This window comes from Ictidomys tridecemlineatus, chromosome 4 (assembly GCF_052094955.1).
Source record: "Ictidomys tridecemlineatus isolate mIctTri1 chromosome 4, mIctTri1.hap1, whole genome shotgun sequence".
Classification (NCBI taxonomy): domain Eukaryota; kingdom Metazoa; phylum Chordata; class Mammalia; order Rodentia; family Sciuridae; genus Ictidomys; species Ictidomys tridecemlineatus.
The window spans coordinates 95,207,083-95,231,451 of NC_135480.1; the positions used below are offsets into that span (position 1 = coordinate 95,207,083).

Sequence of the window (24,369 nt, forward strand, 5' to 3'; positions counted from 1 at the left end):
TTTAAATCATCTCTGTTATGAACTTGCTGAAAAAGTAGAAAAAAGTCTTAGAATTTTAGAGGAAAACAAATAGAACCACCAGCAGGTATATGTTCTACCTGCTGTTCTTTAAAGCCTAGAGAGAGAATTTTAACCTCTTCATTGAAAGTCAATAAAGAAAAGCTCTTAATGAAAGTAGCATTTCCCTAAAAAGCACAAAAGCTTCTTTGCTTATCATTATAAAGATATTTATTGTGTATCCATTGCAGAAATAGTAATGATATGATAACTTTCATACAATTATAAAGGCAAGCACCCATATCTAAAAATATTACAAAGATTTTGTTTATCTTAAATAATTATTCACAGTCTCTTATGTTTTTCCTGTTCATATCTCTAGTAATTCAAACAGCAAAATATAAATTCTTTGAAAGACCAGGTTGTTTGTTTTTCCATATTTACTTTATATTTAAAATAGAAAAAAAATGTTTTTTTAATAAAATCACTTAAGGTAAATGAAAATAAAAATAATAGGCTTGAAGTAAGGTTGCATTGAATAGAACTAAAACCAAAGTGAGCTCAACTTTTAAGTGTATAGACATGTTTGTTTCTCAAAGACCCCATCTTGATAAGCATGAATTTTCTAGATTCAGTACTATTTCATTATGAGTTTCAGCATATAGGTGAAATTATGTTTTTTAACTTTAATTTTAAACATGAAAATAAAAGTGAACATGTAGCCTCAAGCTATATATTCTTTTCTATAATGCTTAATATTTCACCTACCATATTCAAGGCAGATGGTTCTTGGATTCTCTAAAGTAAAATTAAATAAGGGTAACTTAAATTTGAGTTATTAATATAGTAATTTATAGGAATCAGGTAGAGTGAGTTCTAATGGGAACTTATTTGGTTTTAGTTTTAGTGAGATTTTTATAAAGATAAAATGTTATGCTTACAGTTGCTGTATTTAAAGGTAACCATTGTATACCATTCCTTAAACAGATACCATTGAATACCTACACTATGGCGGGTATTTTATGTTGATTAATTTTCATCAGTATAAATTGTGATTTTTTTTTTTATTTTTTATTTATTTATTTATTTATTTTTTTGCTTTGTTAGTACCAGTATATTACCCTGGCCAGGAGTATGATGTAGGATCTCTAACTTTCTTTCTGGCAGACTGATGACTATTATTTTTTTTAATTTTAATTTTAATTTTTTTAATTTTTGATTTGTTCAAATTAGTTACACATGACAGTAGAACACATTTTGACACATCATACATAAATGGAATGTACTTCTCATTCTTCTGGTTGTACATGATGTAGAGTTATGCAGGGCATGTAATAGTATGTGTACACAGGGTAATAACATTCCATTCATTCTACTATCATTCTTACCTCCATACCTCCTCTGCTACTTCTACTCCCCTCTTTCTAATCTAAAGTATCTCAAGTCTTCCCTAGTCCCAACCCCCTTATTGTGAATTAGCATCCACATATCAGAGAAAACATTCAGCCTTTGGTTCTTTGGGATTGGCTTATTTCACTCAGCATGATATCTCCAGTTCCATCCATTTACCAGGAAATGCTATAATTTCATTCTTCTTTAAGGCTGAATAATATTCTAGTGTGTGTGTGTGTGTGTGTGTGTGTGTGTATCGTAACAATTTCTTTATCCATCTGTTGAATGTAGGTTGGTTCCATAGTTTAGCTATTATGAATTGAGCTGCTATAAACATTGATGTAGCTGAATTACTATAGTATGCTGATTTTAAATCCTTTGGATATAAACCTAGAAGTGGGATAATTGAGTCAAATGGTGGTTCCATTCTAAGTTTTCTGAGGAATTTCCATACTGCTTTGTACCACTTTGCAGTCTTACCAGCAATATATGTGTATACCTTTCCCCCCACATCCTCACCAACATTTATTGTTGCATGTGTTCTTGATATCTATTATGACTGGAGTGAGATGAAATCTCAGTCTAGTTTTGATTAATTGCTAAAGCTGTTAAACATTTTTCCATATATTTGCTGATCCGTTGTATTTCTTCTTCTGTGAAGTGTTTGTTCAGTTCCTTAGCCAATTTATTGCTTGGGTTATTTGTTTTTTTGGTGTTAAGATTTTTGAGTTCTTTATATATCCTGGAGATTAATGCTCTATTTGAGGTGCATGTGGTAAAGATTTTCTGCCATTCTGTAGGCTATCTCTTCACATTATTGATTTTTTTTCCTTTGCTGAGAAGAAGCTTTTTAGTTTGATTCTATCCCAATTAGTGATTCTTTTAGTTGTCCATGGACCTTTATTTATTTATATGCAGTATTGAGAATTGAACCCAGTGCCTCACACATACTAGGCAGGTGCTCTGCCATTGAGCCACAACCCCAACCCCCCATTTATTGATTCTTGATTTCACTTTTTACGCTTTAGGAATCTTGTTAAGGAAGTCAGTTCCTAAGCTGATGTGGTGGAGATTTGGGCCTACTTTTCCTTCTATTAGGCACAGGCTCTCTGTTATAGAGTCTGAGTCCTTGATCCACTTTGAAATAATTTTTGTGCAGGGTGAGAGATAGGAGTTTAATATCATATTGCTTACATATGGATTTCCAGTTTTCCCAGCACCATTTGTTGAAGAAGCTATCTTTTCTCCAATGTGTATTTTTGCCATCTTTGTCTAGTATGAGATAAGTGTATTTATGTGGATTTGTCTCTTTGTCTTCTGTGCCATTGCAGACCAATGACTTTAATGGAAGTAATTTTCTACTCTAAAAGCCTTACATAAACACTACATAAGAATAATTATAAACTGTACCAAGGAGCTAGTGGCATTGTCCTTATACAAATATGTGTACCACATAACTTTATATGACTGAAGATAATGCTTCAGTGCTTCCAAGATCTCATTTAGACAGTTTCTTTAATTTATGAGGTATATTACGTACACATTGAAAAACACAGAAATGAAAAGGAGGGTGTGTGTATAGCTTAGTGTCAGTGGTAGAGTGCTTGCCTAGCAAGTGCACTGCTCTGGGTTCAATCTCCAGAACTGGAAAAAAGAAAGAGAGGGAGAAAAGAAAATAAATAAAAGGGATAAATTTTATACACACACACCACACATACATACATATATATGTAAATACATACATATGTAAAACTTGAATTAATATTGGAAATACATATAACTTTAAGTCTTGTCATTGAGTACACTAAATCTTTTGGAAATTGGTGGCTTGGGAATTATGACCAAAATTAATTACTTCTGACTGTTTAATATCTGTGCCTTTTTAATATCTGTGCAATCAGTTAGAACACACATATTTTGGAGGTGGGGGTGGGATGACAGAAATTGTTAGAGCACCAGAATCAAATCACCTAGTTTGCACTTTTGCCAAGAACCTAGATTGTATGATAGATGATAATGTAATAATATCCTGGTGCTCTCTTTTGACATCCCATTTATAGATGAAGAAAGGGAACTCAGTGTTAAAAATAAATTTACTCAAGGTAACATGGTTAATAAATAGAAGTCATCTTGGTTAAATCAAATGTGTCTTTATTGTAAAACCCATACTCTTAACTATTATAATAGGGTTTCCTCCAAGTGTTTTGTAGACTACAAGCATTGAAATTATTATAATGAGTAACTATTTAGAAAGGTCCTTAGGTCCCATAATGAACCTGCTGACTGAGATTCCTTAGGTATAGGATTCAGGGCTCTGCATTTTTAGCAACCTTCATAAGGTGATTCTATGGACACTAAAGTGTAAGAAACTTCCTTCTACCTAGTTTGAGTATGAAAATGAAAAGTACAGATAAGTAGAAGAATAAAGAGTATTTCTGATAGCAGTAGTATAAACAAGTAAAATCATGGAAGTGTAAATAAGTTTCATGTGGGCTGGCAATATTTGCTTTATTGGAAAAATATAGGTTAGATGATATAGGGAGTTTGGAGAACTTTGAAATAAAGATTAGGACAATGCTTTAGAAAATTAGCTCCCAGCTGGGTGCTGTGGCACACACCTATAATCCCAGCTACTCAAGAGGCTAAGACAGGAAGATCCAAAGTTTGAGGCCAGCCTCAGCAACTTAATGACACCCTGTCTCAAAATTAAAAGGGCTCTAAAAAGGATTGGGGCCGGGAATGGTGGAGCACACCTATAATCCTAGCAGCTCAGGAAGCTTAAGGCAGGAGGATCGCAAGTTCAAAGCCAGCCTCAGAAATTTAGCTAGACCCTAAGACCCTGTCGCAAAATAAAAAATATAAATTTCTGGGGATATGGCTCAGTGGTTAAGTGCCCCTCAGTTCAATCCCTAGTATCAAAATAAAAGGGGGTGGTATTTGGGACTGTAGCTCAGTGGTATAGTACCAGTGAAAGAAAAAAGTGGTACAGTACCAGTGAAAGAAAAAAGAAGGGGAGGGGAGGAGAAGTAAGTTTTCAATAGATTGAACAGAGTTGTGTGGTAACTTTTCCTGTTCAGGTAATATCTTGCTCAAATGTGTATAATCATTCTGAAACATTGTACTTCAACTATTTGTCTCTTTTCCTAATTGAATTGTGTCCTTGAGATGAGTGTTTTATTCCTTGGTCTCCATCTCCTAGCCTAGTCCCTAGTACGTACAGATTCATAATAATTGTCATATTTTCTCACCCCCCCCCAAACTTGAGTAGAGTCCTTTCTAGGCCAACTTGTAGCAGTTTGAGAGTGTTAAGCATCCAGTCCTATCTAAACCTACAGATCCAGGAGTTTGGTTGTCATGAATCAACCACCAAAGTTTTAACGCACCCTTGAATATTGAGTCTTTCCAGATCCTCCAGGAGAAAAATTTCCAGAAACACACAGCAGGCTTTCATCCTTCTTGCTTAGCAGTGCTAATAGAAGGTTACAGTAACTTGACCCTCAGCCCTGGTTATGACTACTCTTCCCCTCAAACAGAAGGGCCACTCCTAGAGAACAAAGAGGAAAACATGCAGCACTAGAGGAGCTGGACAAAGACATTGCTACTTCTATTATGGAAAGACAGCTTAGTTGGAATTCTGTAAAAGTCACTTGAATTTTGCTTCATTTGTGGAACTGCTTTGGGAACCCAAATGAGAAAAACAGCCTTTTATCCTTTCTCCTTAGCCCAGAAATGCTCATTAACTTCACCCTCGGCCCTGACACCAACTATTCTTCCCTAGCACCAGAAGAATTGCCCCAACAGCAGAAGAAAAAAAGGAAAATCTACTAGCAAAAAGGGCAGTAGAAAAAGCAAATTGTCATTTTCATAGTAAAGAGTACTTCAGAGAGAGATTCCTAAAAATGAAGTTTAAAGAAGGCTTATTTTCCTCTCAGTGTGGAGATCAGATTAGATCCAGGCATGATTATGCATATTGCCTCACAGAGAGCTTTCTAAGAACTTAAAACAGTTCAGAGTGGTCAGTGGTAGCAATGGCATGCAGATTTATGTCAAAGAATCATATGAGAAGAAGATTCCATCCTTGATTCCGTTCTATGATGTTGTCACTTGGTGCCATACTTATAGTTCTATTTATGTAAAAATCACTACTTATTTGAAATAAAGACACATTCCGTGATATTGAACTTTGTTTAATCGGTATAAAGTAACTTTTGAAAGTGGTGTTTTACAATTCTAAGACAGGCATCTTAAGTAGCTTTTAAATTAGTTCCCCACGTCTAAATGCAAGTGAGAATTGTACATTTTTCTGCTTGTCATCAACTGCCTCTTCTCCTCAGTCTTAACCATGTTTCACTAACCATGTCCATCTGTTGTGTCTTATTAAGAATCTGTACACCCATCAACTTCATACATTTAGAGCAATATTGTATAAAGCTTCATGGAGAATATGACTATATTGTAGATGAAATGAAATTTCCCCTACCCCTCGTAGGGACTAGTTTTATTTTTCACTAAAGATACATATACTATAGAAGATAATCATGAATATGAAATCTGATTTTAAAATATATTGGAATCATTCCTTTGAGAGAATTTAACCAGAATATGTAAAGCATTATTCTAAGAGTAGTAATTTATCAGTGGATCCTTCAAGTATATATAAATGCTATATGAGGGACAAGAGAATTTTTAAATTATTTTACTTACATTTTTAAATTTTTTAAAAAAATGCTCATCTTCTTTTTTTGGTTATCTTATTTACCAGTAATTTGAAGTCTTAAACTTCTTTATACAGGTCAGGGAATATAATCATATATTTATTTCAATTTTTTTATTAACCGTTGCTTAAAATCTCTGTGAGGAATCTGCTGTGTTTTTGGCTGTCGGTAAGATTTTTGACAATGATAGGATAGCAGTAATAAATGTTATTAAAGGAACAATGGTCTGAGAAGCCTCTCTTGACTCACTCATAGTAGGTAAGCTAAGTGGAGGTCCCATCTCTGTGGTCCCATATGGCCCCCACATACCTCTCAATGCCAGATTTGCTATTTTATAATTATGTTCTTATATGTCTGTCTCCTCTGCTAGGCTGAACTCCTTGAGAACAAAAAGTATTTCTTACTTATGTTTGTATCTCCAATACCTGGCAGAGTGCTTAGCCCACAGCACATTATAAATACTCTGTAAATGTTTGTTAAAGGTTTGAAAGAATTGACTCTCTAACATTGATAATTACTGTTTTGATCTAAGATTGCATGTCTGTGGACCAAGATAGAGTTGGTCAAGGATATATTTAAATTGCTTTTAAACATTTACCTGTTAAAAATGGTTCTAGTTATTCACTTACTAGGGGATGTGTTATTTTTCAGTTTTCCAAGAAAGTTCAGTGACCTAAACATATTTATATGCAGACAGTTTTGTTCAGTTGTCAATAAGGCCTGTTAAGGCCTTAATGATCATAATGATCCTTATTATGTCACTTCAAGCTGGTTACCCATCATCCATAGGAACAGCTTACCAGTTCTCTTTTACAGTTCCACAAAGATAACTGACATAGTGGTTTCACCGTTTTTTAAAATCTTTTTAGAGAAATTCATTGAAGTTAATGGAAAGAAACAAGACCAAGTAATTCATTATGCAAAATAGCTTATACAGTTTGTTTCTGAAATGCATCTGTTAATTATTCTGAAATGTCTGACCTGAACATTTGTACTTACACATATTCATATTTAGTATTAGGGATTTTGGCATTCCAGGTAAAATAAATCATTCTGTGAAATTCTACCTTGAGTTGATGGCCAGTTGCCCAATTCCCATTCAATTTTCTGACCTAACATTTCTTAGAAACTTCTATTTTTCCCTTAATGTAATATCATTATACATTTTATTTGTGTTCTTATACTCTTAATCTGTTGTATGAGACTATAATAAAATACCTCAAGCTGGGTAATTTATAAAGAACAGATTTATTTCTCATAGCTCTGAAGACTGGGAAGTCCAGTTCAAGGCTTGTTCCCAGCTGCATCCTGTGGTAAGAAAGAACACTGTGTCCTCAAATAGTGGAAAGCAGAATGGCCAGGTTCCATGAAATCTCTTTCTAAAAACTTTATCTCACTCACAAGGAAGGAGCCCTCAGGACCCATTTACCTTTTAAAGACCCCATCTTAAAGTACCATCACATTGACCAATAGGTTCCAACACCTGAATTTTGAAGAGGCCACATTTAAAGCACAGTAATGAGTTTTTAGAAATAGCAGTGTTGGGCCTGGGGATGTGGTTCAAGTGGTAACGCACTCGTCTGGCATGCTCGAGGCACTGGGTTCGATCCTCAACACCACATATAGATAAAATAAAGATATTGTGTCCACCTAAAACTAAAAAAAAAAAGAAAGAAAGAAATAGCAGTGTATTCTCATTAATAAAAAAATCACATGAATCTGAGTCACTGTAGAGATGTACAAAATCACTTTAAGGATGATACTAAATGAGATCTTTAGCTAACTTATCCCAGGAGTGAAAAACTTCCTTATTTTAATCTGAAAATAGAAAACTTCATTGACTTTTTGTTTTCCAATAGACTAAGAATAAATTTGTGCATGTATTCATTGAATATTTATTACTTATAAGTCATTAATCATAGTGCTGTAGACTGCAATCTAAAGGTTTTTTTTTTTTTCTTTCAAGTACTTTGTAATAGCTGAGACATACTGATATAACAGTAACTAAGCTTAAAGAGCAAGGGAGGGTATTTTGAATATGCTTAAATTTGAAGGACTATTGAAAGCCTATAGTCTTGACTGATACTTTTCGATAGCACTTGGATTGCTGCTGACTTTTCTGGTAAACTCCCATTTGGGGCACATTTCTTTCTGTTTTGGTAAGGTATTACTGAGTTTGTTATTCTTAAAGTGATTTTGCACATTTCTACACAGATTCATGTGATTATTTTATTAGTAAGAATATACTTCTATTTCTGAAAACCTATTACTTCTATAAAGATGGAAGGAAATTTAGTTTGTATGTTTGGAGGTGTAAGTATCAGATGAAAGTAATAGCATGAGCTAAAACTCAGAATTAAAAAACTATGAGGTTCATATAAAGAACAAAGCAGTTCGGGTTAACAGGAATAAATGAGGGTGGAAGGGAGGGGTAGTAAGAAGAGATGGTAATAGGAAGAAAGATTAAGGGCATAAAAGCAGACTGAAGCTATATATGATGGAGGTTCTATATATAAGCTAGGATAAGGAATAACCTTGGCTTCATTAATGCCATAAGCATGGGAGAGCTATTGAGAGTTTTTAAATAGAGGCATGACACATTCAGAATCCTGCTTTAGAAAGATTAGTTTGTATTGGAATTGGGAGATATTAGAGACTAGGGATTACCTTGACAGGAACCAGAGTGAAATACAGTGAGGACTAGTATAGGGTAATATTGATGGAACTCAACTGGGAAAGAAAGTGGAGTAAAGATGCACCAGATAGGAAAAATACTGCCCAGAGAATGTCAAGCTTTGGCATTCTTTTCTAAAAGTGTACAAATAAGGGAAGATAAAAATGTGTCAGGAAAAGACGAAAAATTTCATGCTTGATCCGGATACTTTTTAGCTACAAATGGAACATCTTTGACACATGGTTTATTCCCTCTTAAAAGCCAGCTTGTATAATACTGATTATATGATCTTTTCATTTTTTTGTTACTTTTATAGTCTTTGTTAAATTTTATTCTCATTGGAGCCATTCTTTAGTCCCTCATCTGTTAATTGTTGGCCCCTTTTAATTTACAGTTTGGGATGATGATGATGATGATGATGATGATGATGATGATGATTTTGTACCAGGGATGGAACTCATGGTACTTGACCACTGAGCCACATCCCCAGCTCTAGTTTGTTTTTGTTTTTTTTTTTAAATATGGAAAGCCTCATGAATTTGCATGTCATCCTTGAGCAGGGGCCATGCTAATTGTCTCTGTATCATTCCAATTTTAGTATATGTACTGCCAAAGCAAGCACCCCAGCCCTATTTTGTATCTTATTTAGAGACAGGGTCTCACTGAATTGCTTAGCACCTCGCCATTGCTGCGACTGGCTTTGAACTCACGGTCCCTCTGCCTCAGCCTCCTGAGCCTCTAGGATTACAAGAGTACACCACCGGGCCAGGCTTGCAGTTGGGTATAATTTGACAATTGTATTTCTACCTGTCTCCAACCCCATACCATGTATCTTTCTTACTTGAGTGGCAGAGCACACACTCAACCCAACTCTTGGGAAGGGAAATACAGAGATGTTAGGTTACAGAGATGTCTCATGGTAATTCAAGTTTCAGAAATACAGTTTAGCCCAATCCCCAAAAAACAAAGGCTGGGTGTTCTCTCTGATATGCTGATGCTAACACACAATGAGTTGGGGTGAGAGTGGGGGGAAAATAGAATAGAAGTTCATTGGAAAGATGGAAGGGAGGAAGGATGGGCATAAGAAAGACAGTAGAATGAATCGGACATAACTTTCCTATGTTCAGTGTAACTCTATATCATGTAGATGAGAAGAATAAGAAGTTATACTCCATGTATGTATATACAACATGTCAAAATATACTCTACTGCCGTGTTTATCTGAAAGAACAAATAAAGTAAGTTAAAAATGCAGGTTAGCTAAAATATCGCAGGAACTAGAAATCTAATTAAAAGATGTCTTTTTCTTAAAGAAGCAGTAATGTTTTTTCTAGTGGCTTCTTCTTTGTGCAAATATCTACCTCTTCTTTTTCTCTCCTAGCTGTCTTCCTCTGATTTTTTTCCCCTAACAATGGCTTATACAAGTCCCAGTTTTTATATGTTTTTATATACTCTTTCACTTCAGTATCTTACAACTAATTGTTAGCTTCCCTCTTTGTGTCTCTTTTTTCCAAGACAGGGAATCTGATTCAACTTGCTTTCTAATCCAAGTCTCAGTATTCATTCTGGTCCAGCAGATTTTCAGCTACAAGTAATAAAAACTTGACTCAAATTGGCTGAGCCAGGAGGAAATGTATCATCTTCCATAAAATAGAAAGTCCAGTGGAAGGGTAGCTTTTAGAATTAGTTGACTGAGACTCAACAGTATTGTCAAGCACCCAGGTACTCTGTGTCCTTTCACTTTGCCATCATTGGCATAGCTATTAGCAAAATGGCTACTCAGTTCCAGATATCACATCCAGAGGTAACAGCATTCAGAGCAGAAAGTGGCCATTTTTTCCTATGGCTTTTTCTCAGAAGTGAGAAATTGTTTCCTTAAGGCTACCATGAAAATGAGCACATTTCCTCTCAGGTTTTGTTGGCTTCATTGCAATTAGAGATTTGTTTGGGATAATAAGCTCTGTTAGAGAAAGCAAAACTGTCAAAATACACTATTCCTCAAGGGGAAATGGATGACCCTGAAATAAATCAGACTTATCTGTGGTATTGAGATTGAGTTCTTTTTCCTCTGTGATAAATGAATGCTTATACCTAGAGAGTGGAAGAGAGTGGCAGTCTACTGATGAGGGCCCAAGCACATGTGTGTGCACTCTCTTTTTTTATTATTTTTTTTAAATAAATGACAGCGGAATGCATTACAATTCTTATTACACATATACAGCACAATTTTTTATATTTCTGGTTGTATATAAAGTATGTTGACATCAATTCGTGTCTTTATACATGTACTTTGTATAATGATGTCTATCACATTCCTGTGTGTGCACTCTCACACAATTCTCTATATATGTATATGTATATATGTGTATATAGATAGAGATGTATGTATTGGTGCATAAGCTTTTCTTTTTTAAAAAAAATTACTGTGGGAAGAAATTACTAAAGAAAATTAGAGTTCTGTCAGAATGAAAGACATTCACTGTGATTATCTTTGGGTCAGATGGGTATCTATGTAGTATATAGTCCATATTTAGTATGTAGATATAGTATATGCTGTAGTTTGGATAAGCATTCCCTGAAGGTCCGTGTGTTAAAGACTTGGTTGCCAGTGTAGTGGTTTTGGGAGGTAGAAGAACCTTTAGGAGGCAGGACCTTGGGGGAGGTTCTTAAATTTATTGGGGATATATCCTCAAAGGAGATATTGGGACACTAGCCCCTTCTTTTTTCAGCTCTTGATTCTCAGTTACCATTAGGTGAGCAATTTTCACTATATGCTCCCACCACAATGTACTGCCCTCTTCAGAGGCCCAAAGCAATGAAGTCACTCAATCTTGGACTAGAACTTCTAGCCAAAATAAACCTTTTTCTCTATAAGTTAATTACCTCAGGTATTTTGTTATAGTAGCATGCATCTGGCATATGTAGTATAAAACAGGACTATTTTGTACTATGAACAGTGACTCCCCAAAAAGGCATTGTTGATAGATATCCTGCAATGTACCTTCTTTGTATCTATCTTATGAATTCTTACAGACACAGTCCTCCCTCAGATTTTCAGTAATGAATGAACTGATTTTTAGTAAATAGTGCATTTTACTATTTGTCATAAAATATATCAAGTAGCCAGTCACATAAATTTTTTTTTAAAGGACACATGCCTTTAATTTATTTGCTCATTTTAATGTGGTGCTGAGGATCGAACCCATTGCCTCACACATGCTAGGCAAGCACTCTATCACTGAACCACAACTCCAGCAAGTCACATAAAATTTTTACAAAGTTTGAAATATCATTTAGGGAAAGTCCTCCACTCACAGTGCTCATAATGAACATACCATGTACCAGTAAAGATGCATTTTCCAGACAGGCACCATGGCGAACGCCTGTAATCCCCGTGGTTTGGGAGGCTTATATAGAGGATCCTGAATTCAGAGCCAACCTCAGCAAGCAAAGGTGCTAAGCAACTCAGTGAGACCCTGTCTCTAAATAAAATATAAAATAGGACTGGGGATGTGGCTCAGTCAGTGGTTGAATGCCCCTGAGTCCAACCCACAGTACCAAAAAAAAAAAAAAAAATGCATTTTCCAAAACTTTAGCCTAATAGATTTTATGTCCAACCTGTGTTATGTAATATGATTTTTAGGAGTAACTTGTGGAAAGGAGAGTCACACTTTACAGGGGTTGTATCTTCCTGAGTTTGTGCACACCAGTTATTAAGATGAATCTAATAATACCAAGTACTTGCTATTTCTCTTTATTCGGTACGGTTTATAGGCAAAAGATTCAAAATACAGTATCACTGAAGAGCAAGACTGGGTCAAAAAGATGACTGAAGTAGAGATGGGAGCAGTGGTGAACGCCTGTAATCCCAGTAGCTCAGGAAGCTGATTGCAAGTTCAAAGCCAGCCTCAGCAATTTAGCAAGGTCTTAAAGCAACTTAGTGAGACCCTGTCTCAATATAAAATATAAATGGGGCTGAAGATGTGATTCAGTGTGGTTAAGAGCCTCTGGGTTCAATCCCCAGTACCCCCCCCCCGCCCCCATAAAAAGGAAGAAGAAAAAAGAAAGCTAAAATAGGTTAGAAGAAGCCCAGGAAAACCTCTCTTTTCAAAGCTGTGTGCCAGTACACTTGCATTTTGAGGCTGATTGTTTGGTTTGTTTTGGTTTTGGTTTTTTGTTTGTTTGTTTTCATGGTGCTGGGGATCTAGCCGGGGGCTTTGTTCATGGTAGGCAATAATGTCTGTACCACTAAGCTACACCCAAGCCCCAACTGATTTCTTTTTCTTTTCTTTTTTTTAAAGTATTTATTAGAACTTTATCAGGAAAAAAAAATCAATAATCAGTATTTCAAAAGTACAGAAAAATTAGAATGAGAAAAGAATACAGTACATTTCAGGCTATAAAAATATTGAAACCATTCAGTTACAAAAGATGTGAAGTTTTTTTAATAATTCTTTAAAATTTTTAGATTAACCAAAAAAAGTTCCTGTAGACTTCCTCTTAGGTTCTCAACCAACCAATTCAACTCTAAAGAACTTTTTTTTTCTATTTTATTTTTTAATTAATTTATTTATTTTAATTAGGTATATATGACAGCAGAATGCATTTTGATTCATTGTACACGATTGCAGCACAACTGTACATTTCTATGGTTGTACAAGATGTAGCATCACACCATATGCGCAGTCATACATGTACCTAGCATAATGATGTACATCTCATTCCACCATCTTTGCTGTCCTCTTGCACTCTCCCTCTCCTCCCTTCCCTTTGCCCTATCAAAGTTCCTCCATTTCCCTCTTGTCTACCCCCTGCCTGTTATGGATCAGCATCCGTTTATCAGAGAGAACATTCAGCCTTTGGTTTTTTGGGATTGGCTTACTTGCTTAACATGATATTCTCTATTTCCATCCATTTACCTGCAAATGCCATTATTTAATTCTCTTTTAATGCTGAGTAATATTCCATTGAGTATATACACCACAGTTTCTTTATCCATTCATCTATTGAAGTACCTAGGAATTAGTCTAGGAAACCCAACTGATTTCTTAATAAGCCTTTTTGTTAAGAAGGAAGCCTTAGAATGTGGATGAGAGATGAGAAAAGGAAACAGGACGGGCATGAAAGATTACTGTCTTCTTTTCAGTTTTACCTAGGGTCCTGATGGATATTTTTGAAAATGGTCTTAGATAACTTCTACAGGCCAGTATTTCTTATAGCATTTTCCACAAAATACTTGGCCTGCTCCTTTAAAAAGAGTTCTGTGGTCACAAAGAGAGGGACATATTAAATCCTTCTCTTGGAAGAGTCACAGTGCACCTTGGTAAATTAAGGACTGAGAACTTTTACAGTGAGTGATACAAATGTCTTTAATCTCTGTCTTCATGTGCCTCTATTAATGCTTTTTAGAAAACCCTGGGGGACTGCTGAGATCAGATAGGAATGCTCTTGAGCAGAGGAATAACATTACAAAAGCACTGTTTCAGTAAAAGTGAGCTAGTAGAGTGTAGGATGAAGTGGATATAAAAGAGATTAGAACATAAAATCTTGTTTGGAAGCTGTTGGAATAATTTGGTATAAAGAAATCACAAATGGTATAGTAATAGCAAATATTTATTCATACATCAATTCACCAAAAATTTATTGAGCCTTACCTATGTACCAAGCACTGTTCTAGATCCAGGAAATACTGGGAAAAAATTGAAAATCTTTGTTCTTTTGGAGTTTATTTACATCCTAAGAAAGGGAGAAATACAATAAACAGTTACATAAAATGGCAAGTGTTGAAGAGTACTAAAAAGAAAAGTAAAGAAGGCTAAATGTAGAATCCACAGGGTGGTGATTAGAGGGAGACCTGGAGTTAAGCAGAGACCTGAATTAAGTGAGGAATAAAGCACTGTGGGAATTTAAGCTTAGGGAACACAGGACAAAGACTTTGAGGTAGGAACCCCATGTGACTAGAGCAGAGTGAGTAGAGGATGATAGGAATCGGGGAGGGGAGGTGTGGGAAGAGACAGGGAATATAAATTCATGTAGGACCTAATAGATCATGATAAGGACTTGACATTTTATATCCAGTGAGACTAAAAGCCTTTGGAGAGTTTTGAACAGGGGAGTGACATGGTATGACTAAGTTTTTCATTGGTCATTCTGACTCCTTTTGGGAGAACAGGCTAAGTCGAGATGAACTGGTTGGGACCATTACCATAGTGCAGGCAGGAGACATGTTGGCTTGGACCCAGGAAGCAGTGGTGTAGGTGATGGTAAGCAGTCAGCTTGAGGGTAAGTTTTGAAAGTTAGGCTGACACAAGTTGGTGACACAGTATACCAGGCTTTATTTTCAATGTTTAACCCTAATTATTAAATCCTCATAAAACCTTCTGAAGTAGATACAGTTATCATATCTGTTTTACAGTTGAGGAGACCAAAGCCCAGAAAAGTAGCCTGCCACAGTCATATGGCTAATATGTAGTGGCATTGAATTTGAAACCCAGGAATTATAACTCCAGGGCCTGTGCTCTCACCATTATACTGTCCCCCCAAGGAGGAAGTAGAGGGAAATCCTTGGCCAAGACTCTGTTTCTGTTTCCTCTGGCAAACACCATATAATAATGCTTTTGCTTTCATATTCCACCAATGTGTTCAGAACTCCTAAGAAATAAAATTGAATTTCCTCTTCTTTAAACAGCTTAGTGTTTGAGCTAATTCTACATAATCTTGCCCTTTTCCTTGTTTTCCTGTGAAACTATTTTGGAAGACTTACAAAGTTTCTTGGGGGAAATCATGTCTTCTGACTCTTTCTCCACAGGAAAAGGTTGGGGCAGGATAGACTGGTGCTGGGAAGGCTGGAGTATAAGAGAGAGTGGGATAAAAGCCAGTGGTTCTTTTAGGAATAATTCTAACAGTTCTTTAAAATATTATCCTACCGTGCACCCCACCCACACCACACAGCCCTCTACACACACATCATATTAGAGAAATGGGATAGCAGTTAGGGCATTGCAAAAGGCCTTTTGCTTTTCTTTTCTTTTTTTAATTTTTTTTTTTTGTAGTTGTAGATTGACAGAATGCCTTTATTTTATTTGTTTCTTTTTATATGGTGCTGAGGATGGAACTCAGTGCCCCATGCATGCTAGGGGAGCATTCTACCACTGAGCTACAGTCTGAGCCCACAGCCTTTTGCTTTTCTGCTCAATATGGCCTACCTACTTGGATTCTGATGGGTGTGCTGGAACAGTAAAGCTTTACTACTGCCAATCATAGTACTGTTATCTATTTTCCCCCATAGCTCAGGGGCTTTAGCATACTTTCTGAGAGGGAAGAAAGCGTCTTAAGAATGCATACATTTGAAATATTTTTCCAATTGCAGTGGCTCTAATCTACTCAAACAAATCTCTCCCACAATCCTCTGAATTCTGCTTCTAAAATAGTGAACACGGGGAAATGGTTGAAATAAAAAAAACAAACAAGTAGATTAAGTGCTGTAGGGATCTGATAGCATTTGATGATGTCCCTGGGGTACCATGAAGCAGGTATAGACCAAGGATGGATGAAATGACCTGAGTAAGTCCAAAGTAGGTGGGAGGTATTAGAATTGATATTTAGAAATGCCAAGGACCACTGAGCCTATAGTTCTGTTTTCTGTGGACTTGGGCTTTACTAGTGTTGCTCTCTAGATATTAGACCACCATTGAGTGTCAGAACCTTGGAGAGTTCCAAACAGCAGGGCTGGAGAAGCTTTAAAATGTGTCTGTCGCTACTTTACTGGCATGAAATAAAGTGAAGACTTACACATGATGCTGAAACACACATTATGTTTGTTTTTTATTGGAATCTCCAAGATTTAAAATGTTGGCCATTCAACCTTCCCCCAACTGCATGGAGATCATTGAAGATTTCAGTCCATCTTGTGTAACAAGCTCAAAGTTACAATTATAGTGGGGTTTGTGTTAAAGTGATGTTACAGAGGGAGGTGGGGTTCCAGATATTGTTTACTCCTAAGGTCTTTCCTAATGGTATTTCTTCCCTACGTTATTTCCTGACCCATTATGAAAATTAATTGAAATCTTTGGGGTTGGAAGAGTAGATTGCCCTAAATATAAATCTGTCCTTGTTTTTCTGATAAGCACTTACATTTGAAAGTAAGAGATGTTTTTTAAAAAGGTGTTCTGTGTTAGAGGTGATTTGTAAAAGCTGGATAGACCCAGTAGAAGCAGGGAATTATTATGTCTGAGTGTGAATCTGGAGTGATGAAATTACAAGTGAAACCACTACAGAATATGGCAAAATAAAAGGGAGCCAGAGTTCAAAGATAACTGTAAGGGGAATATTGATGCCATTAGTGGGAAGGAAGGAAGGAACTAAGTAACTAACTTGTTGGATGTGAAAGAGAATTTACTAAATGGTTGGAAATTCTATTAGTTTCACAGATATTTATCAAACCCTACAGGGGTGTGTGTGTGTGTGTGTGTGTGTGTGTGTGTGTGTGTGTGTGTGTGTGTGTGTGTTGCTATGAATTGAACCTAATGTTTCACCCAGGGAAGGATAGTGTTGTGCCACTGAGCTGCATCCTCAGTCCTAGAGATGTCCTTTTTAAACATTTGACAAGGTATATTTGTTCAGGTTTCTTCAACCTCCTCACATATAACTCAATAATATGGTCTTCACATGAATTTTCTTGAGAAAACATTTTTAAGCCAGTTGTGTGGATAGAATGATTGCTTTTTTAAAAAAACCATCTGTTTTCCTCTTATAGTAATAACCAATTGATGGTTTTCAAACTCTTGTTCAGGGGATGAAACTCAGTGATAGAACACTTGCCTAGTACATAGGAGATCCTGAGTTTGATCCTTAGCACTGCTCCTGCCGTACCCCCCCCCCAAAAAAAAACTTAGCCTATTTTATTATTGTTTTAAAAAGTATATTGTCCCTCTGGATTTAAATTTGGACAGATGATTTGTATGTGGTGTTCTATATCTCAATAAAGCTGTGAAAAAATTAGTCCTTATTGCAACACATTTTCAGGTGATGTTATTTCAGCTCAATTGAGGAAAGGCCATAGTTCTGTATTAGTAGTAAATCTTCTTATATAATAGTAAATTACATAGATTTGAGGGAAAAGAGAGTAGATACCAATTAAGTTTTAGAAAGAAATTTTAAGCTAATTCTTAGAATATGGAATAAATAGGTATTTTTCCTTTTTCTGTTCAACAAACATTAAGTACTTTCTTACCTAGCCAGATAAGTCAGGAAAGGCTTCTTTAATGAGATGATATTCGGAAATGAGGCTTGAAGGAGGAGTAGGAATTAGTATGCTGAGGAAGACAGAGATATTCAGAAGAATCAGCAAGTATAATAGAAATACTTAGGGAACTGCACTCAGTGTGGAATTACTGAGGTGGGGTATTTGTATGAAAGAGACAGACACTTCCCTGTAAATACAGAAAATTCAACACATTTTTAACAGCTTCATCATATTCCATAGTTTGTCATTCTTCTATTGATAGACTTTTAGACTATTTCATAATTTGGGCTATTTCAAATAAATAGACAGTAATTCTTCCAAACCCATGAATATAATTGTATCAAAGAGTTTGGTTTAAATAATCACCATTAACAAGTCTTAGTACATATCAAATCTGAGCTATGATCAGTCACACCTCATATTATGTAATTTTGAGATTCAAACTATTTTGAGTAAATCAAAGATGTTTTCAGTTTCAGATTACACAGGGGCTTGTTAGTCCATAGTAAAGACTTTGGCTTTACTCTGAGAATATGAGAAGCCATTGCAGGATTATGGGCAGTGGACTGACAAGATATAACTGTTTCTAAAGATCACTGTGGCTACTGTGTCAAGAGTGGAAAATAGGGAGGCAAAGATAAAAGCAGGAAAACCAATTTAGGAATTATTTGTAATTGTTCAGGCAAGGGATAATAATGGCTTGAACTAAAAGGAGGTTGATGGAATTAAAGAAAAATAGCGAGATTATGGACATATGTCAAAATTACGATTGATTGGATTTGCTGATTGGCTAGGTGTAGAAAGAGAAAAAAGTCTTAACTCTTAAGTTTCGAGTGGCCTTTTACTGCATAAAGAAGACAACGAAATGTGCAGGTTTAGGAGAGATAACCAAGAGTTCTTTGGGGGGCATATTAAGTTTGAGATGCATAGTCTATAAATGTGTGGAGTTGGTGAGTAGGCAGTTTATAGATGAGGCCAGAGAACAGGATGGCAATATTTTATTAATGAATGAATGAATGGTTGACACATAAATAAAGAAGGAAATGTATGAACCAAAAGTTTGAAAGAAGTCAGGTGCAGTAAAAAATAAAAATGTTGCTATTAATAATTCTGCATGGAGATATAATATTATGGAATTGCTGTGCTTCATCAAAATTACCATAAAGAAAATCTCTTTTGGGTCCTGGGGTTATGGCTCAGTGATAGAGCACTCACCTTGCACATGCAGAGCCCTGGGTTCAATCCTCAGCACCACGTAAAAATAAATAAATGAAATAGAGGTATTGTGTCCAACTACAACTAAAAAAATAAATAAATATTTAAAAAAAGAAAATCTCTTTTTATTTTAATTTCCATATAGTATTAGAAATGTTCTAACACACACACACAGCCCTAATAAATTGAATTAGAAAGACTCTTGGTAAATAGTTGCTCTTAATCCTTTACTGTGTTCTGGCTATGGTAATTTACCCAGTATTTAGACTTCCAAGTCTTTAGATCCTGATTTTTGTTTGCCTATTGAATGTGTCGTTTCCTTAACCCCTACATCCTCTTCAATCTCAGCTGTTCCTTTCTCACTGACCATAAACTATATATGCAGATACTACTCATATTCTCAGCTTTTAAAGTATCTTCTCCCTTTTATCCATGTGTTAAAGGGATGCTTACATTTGATAAAACTGTATTCCATCCGTGGCACAAACTGCACAAACTAATTATAGTAGTTTAAAATAATGTGAATTTAATCTTTCTCATCATCTACATGATCACATTTTATTCAGGAAACATAAAACCAGACACTAAAACTCAATGCATGTGAATCAGAAATTCATCCCAGCACTGATTCTTTTTGTTCTGTTTTTTGCCATGCTAAGGATTGAACCCAGGGCCTTACACATACTAGGTGTGGCACTGATTCTTAATCCTGTAGATTTCAAAGAATCAAATCCAAACACATTGACAGATGACACTGGCTTTTTCCAACTTATTTGGTTAATAGACATCCTTATTTATATAGAAGCTTAATGGTCCACAAATATTTGAATAGTATAGAAGGTATTCTGTTTGAACTATTGGTTTTATTAGGGCATGATGAACTTTAAGTTTCAAGTAGAACAACCTCAGAATTTCCTCCAAGGCTTTAACTTTAGCTCCTCTTGAATTTATATAGTGCTAACAGGCTGTAGTATTATGAGATAAGTTAAACTTTATTGGAATATTCTTAATATTTATCTATGAGATGCTTATGCCCACGATATTTACTAAACCTTACAGTCGCAATTGTATATGAAGTTCTGAAAGACTTACAATTTTGTAGTAACATTTTTGTAATAATTAGATAGCTAAACCATAATTAGATAACATATTCCTGGAAAGCAAATGTATTTACCAATAAATTATATTTTTTCCTTCTGTCAGCAAAGGATGCAAAAGATTGATTAGAAAGACAGGTCAGATAATGAAGTAAAATAGAATACACAGAGACAAGCCCACAAAGTTATAGTCATCTGATACTTGATAAAGGTACCAAAAATATATGTAGAAGAGGGGCCAGGGTTGTGGCTCAGTGGTAGAGCGCTTGCCAAGCATGTGTGAAGCACTGGGTTCGATCCCGGCACCACATAAAAATAAACAAAATAAAGGTATTGTGTCCATCTACAACTAAAAAGATATTAAATATTTATATACGTAGAAGAAAAGATAGCCATTTTAACCAATGATGCTGGGAAAACTGAATATCCTTATGTTGAAGATTGCAACTAGATCCCTATCTCACCCTGCACAAAAGTCAAATCAGAGTGGATCAAAGACTTAGGAATTAGACCAGGAAATTTGCTAGTGGTAGAAGAAAACATAGGGTCAACACTCCCAACATATTGGTGCAGACATCAGCTTTCTTAACATGAACTCTAAAGCTCAATAATAAAACCAAGAATCAATAAGTGAGATGGCATCAATTTTAAAAGCTTCTTCACAGCAAAGGAAATGATGAGGAGCATGAACAGAACCTACGGAATGGCAGAAAATCTTTGCCAGAGGATATTAACCTTCTGACAGGGGTTAATATAACCCAATCAATAAATGGGCAAAAGAGGTAAACAGATATTTCTCAAAAGAAAAATACAAATAGCCAACAATATTCAACTTTTCTAACAATCAAGGAAATGCAAATCAAAACTACACTGATATTTCACTCCAGTCAGAATGGCAATTATCAAGTACACAAATAATAGTAATGCTGGCAAGGATGTAGTGGAAAAGATACACTCATACATTTTTTTGTGGGACTGTGAATTAGCACAACCACTCTGGAAAGCAGTCTGAAGATTCCTTGAGAAACTGGAAATGGAACCACCATATGACCCAGCTATCCCACTCCTCAGTATTTATCTAAAATCAGCATACTATAATGATACAGCCACATCCGTGTTTATAGCAGCACAGCTGACAAAAGCTAAGTTATAGGACCAATACCGGTATCTATCAATAGATAAATGGATTAAGAAAATGTTGTATGTATACACAGTGGAATTTTACTCAGCCTTAAAGAAGAATGAAATTATGGCATTTGCTGGTAAATGGGTAGAAATAGAGAACATCATGAAATAGGCCAGACTCAGAAAATCAAGGGTCAAATGTTTTCTTTCAGTGTGGAAGCTACAGCAAAGTACAGGTACAAAAAAAAAAAAAAGAAAAGAAAAGTTGGGGGATCAGATATAAGAATACAGGGAAGATTGGTGGAATAGAACAAAGAGGTTGAGGGGGAAGGAAGAAGGATAGGAAAAGGGAGGAGATGCAGACAAAATTATTCTATGTGTATATATAAATATACCACAGTGAATTCTACCTTTTTGTATACCTCTAAAGCACTAATTAAAAATAAATAGGAAAAAAAAAAAACAGCAGAGTAGAGGAGAATAGGGAAAGGAAGGAGGGAAGAAAAGAACAGGGAATAGGGACTGAAATGAAGCAAATTAAATTCCATGCATGTGTGATTATGTCAAAATAAACCCAACTATTATGTATAACTACCTCACTAACAAAAGCACTTAAAAGGGAAAAAAAATAGGTCAAAGAGACTATGGAGCAGCTGCCTGATTAAACACAAAGGTGGTCAGAAAACTCACATTGTGAAATCTAAAGAAACAAAAATTGTGAGAAAATACAAGGGTTTTTGATGGCTTTCAAGTCCTATAGCCATGTTCTGATTTTGCTAGAACTGGAGCTTTGAGCTAAGGACAAAGGGTGAGACATATACTAAACTCTGTTGATTCCACCACTGTTAGCTTAAACTCTGGCTTTAACAAAATTTATGGAAAGATACCAAATGGAGTCTTAGGGTACTTTATCTTAAACTTTTACTTGTCAGCAGTACACAGTAATAGTGTGTTTGGTTTTCTTAAGAGTAATGATTAAAAACCCATGCTAATCTCTTTCCTGGTTAACCACGGTATGGCACAAGACTAACCACTTAAACCACCTGGAGATACCATTCAATGTAAGAGTCAAATCTGCAGACCCAGCTCTATGAAGTCATGTCCTTTTACTGAACATTAATCTTTTAAAGGCCACAAAAGAAAACCTTGCTCAAGACTATACCTGTTCCCCTGTTACTCAGGGTCATCATCACTAAGTTCTTAGGATCAGCAGTCCAGTTTCTTTTTCTGCCATTAAAAAGACTTTTGTAAAATAGCTACAGGGTTCCAGGGTCTCTTATCCTGTCATTGGGTTGTATTTCTGTCCCTCTACACACTCTTGGTATACTACTGATTGTTTTGGAAAATGTTGAATCTTGGTTTCTGATGCTACCTTATGTGGAGGCACAGACTCTGCTGCCTGTCTTAAATCCCTAGCTACTGTCCAAAATGGAACCATTTACCTTTCATCTTTCCTGTGGGCTTCTTAAATTTGACCTATTGTCTTCTGTCTTCTGTCAATCATTTTCTACTTAGAATTCTGGCCTTTCAGCCTCATTGCTGGAAAAAAAAGAAGTCAAAACTGTTGTCATAATATATCTAACTTCTCTCTAGTCTTAAAATAAATGCTCTAAGAATTTTTGAACTAGAAATTACAGGGAAGAAATTAGGTAAAAACAAACTAAGGAGGGGGGGTTGGGGTTGTGGCTCCGAGGTTGAGCACTTGCCTCCCAGGTATGAGGCATTGGGTTCTATTCTCAGCACACATTTAAAAATAAATAAATAAAATAAAGATATTGTGTCCATCTACAACTAAAAAAAGTATTTTAAAAAAATGAACTAAGGGGGAATTTGAAGTCACATTTTATACAAAGCTGATATCCATTGGAGTATTAATACTGAATCAAAAGGCAACCTTAGAGGTTATACTGATTATATATATCTAGAAACTGAAGCTATAAAGATTAAATTATCTTCCCAAGAATTGAGAAGAGAGCCCCAGTGTTTTTAACATTAGCCAATGTTGTCTGGAAGCTTTTATAATTACTCCCATGACTTAGGTGTTAGCCATAAGTAACCCCTCTATGTCTTCCTTTGCTTCTGGAATTGAAGGATAATTCATTCTCCAGAACCTGCCTAATTAGTTGTGCTCCTTTCCCAGCACTGAACCTGGAAATAAACAGGAGGCTATGAGTAAACTGGCTTGAAAAAAGTGCTCAAAGGACCTCATTCTGAGGGGAAAATTCAAACTACTTTTTTCTACATCATCTTCTATAATGGAGTCAATAATTAATACAGTCCACAGGAACAGTTCAAGGCCACTTGTTGATGTTATCTAAAAATGTCATTCAGATATGTAAAAATAATAAAATATATGTGTAATAGTTAAAGAACACAAAATATCACAATTGCAATTTGTGTGGCAAATGTTCAAAAGATTTCTTAGTACAAATTGTGAGTTTTGTATCTAAGCATATTTCTTTTTTCCAATATTGAAAACTGTACTGGTCATTGTTACATTGTGATACTGTTACACAGCAGTCCCCCAAATTCAGTGGTTTTCATCAACAAGTACTTCTTGTGTGTAGGTCACTGGTGTGGTTCTGCTTTGGGCTACAGATTGGGTTCAGATCTGTGCTTCATCTCTCATTCTGAGCATACTCTTCTCATGGTAGATTGTAGAAACAAGAGATCAAAGCAAACTTCACATATTCCCCATGACCAAGACCAAAGACAAGAATTGTACACCATTTGTTCTACTGGGAGATATTGCAAAGTCTTATGACAAAAAATAGGTAAATCAGGTATGGGAAGGAAGTGAAAAAAAAATGGGAATTGTAATCCACCACAAAAATATTCCAGCATTGTAATATGTTTGTCACTGAATTACCTGTCTTCTTTTATTTCTAAATGGTTGAGCAACTGATTAGA

At 35.6% G+C, this 24,369-nt stretch overlaps 1 protein-coding gene and 1 non-coding gene across 6 annotated transcripts in view; one reads left to right on the top strand and one right to left on the bottom strand.

The window, feature by feature from the left end:
- Window positions 1-24,369, top strand: part of Sik2 (salt inducible kinase 2) — a 119,413-nt gene that overhangs the window by 39,369 nt on the left and 55,675 nt on the right. The gene's annotated exons all lie outside the window — the stretch shown is intronic.
- LOC120890244 (U6 spliceosomal RNA) lies at window positions 9,294-9,400 on the bottom strand. The gene has a single exon (XR_005734485.2). It is a non-coding gene; the product is annotated as a U6 spliceosomal RNA (small nuclear RNA).